Raw genomic sequence first — 576 nt, forward strand, 5'->3', positions numbered from 1 at the left:
GCAATAATTCTGTTCTGATCTTTGTTTGGAACTATTTTCGTTGGTGAAATAGAACAAAACAGTCAATTGTGTCTAAAATGTAAGTAACTTCATATACTTTACTACTTGCTTGTTGAACTAAAATCAGTGTAACATTTGCAATTGTGAAAATATATTTAGCAAAATAGCTCCCTTGTCATGGTATGTTACTTAACCTTATCATGCTATGAATATACTAAACATTTTGAATTTTTACCTCAGAATGTTTGTTCTGTGAGTTTCTTTATGTGTGTCATTACGCTCATTTGATTTGATTTCTCCATGAAAGTCTCTCACAGAGACAGGCAGCACGAGCCTCAACAGCGCGATTGTGACGAGTGGGGGCAGGGCCGAGAGCTAAGAAAACTTTATTTTTAAATGAATCTGGTGAGTCAGTGATTCATGATTACCCATTCATAAATACTGTCCATTGCTTCATTCCTGAATAAATCAGCCGTTCGAATGAATCAATTGAATTAATGATTCAGTGATTAAATCAGTGACTTGTCGCCACCTGCTGGCAGTTTGTTTCATTTTTAAAGTATCTTTTCAGTTCTT

The 576-nt window shown here is 34.9% G+C and overlaps 1 pseudogene; it reads right to left on the minus strand.

Moving 5' to 3' along the window:
- Nucleotides 1–576, minus strand: part of LOC107662968 (biliverdin reductase A-like) — a 6,989-nt pseudogene that overhangs the window by 4,549 nt on the left and 1,864 nt on the right.

This window comes from Sinocyclocheilus anshuiensis, unplaced genomic scaffold, assembly GCF_001515605.1.
Source record: "Sinocyclocheilus anshuiensis isolate Anshui unplaced genomic scaffold, SAMN03320099.WGS_v1.1 scaffold1659, whole genome shotgun sequence".
Taxonomy (NCBI): domain Eukaryota; kingdom Metazoa; phylum Chordata; class Actinopteri; order Cypriniformes; family Cyprinidae; genus Sinocyclocheilus; species Sinocyclocheilus anshuiensis.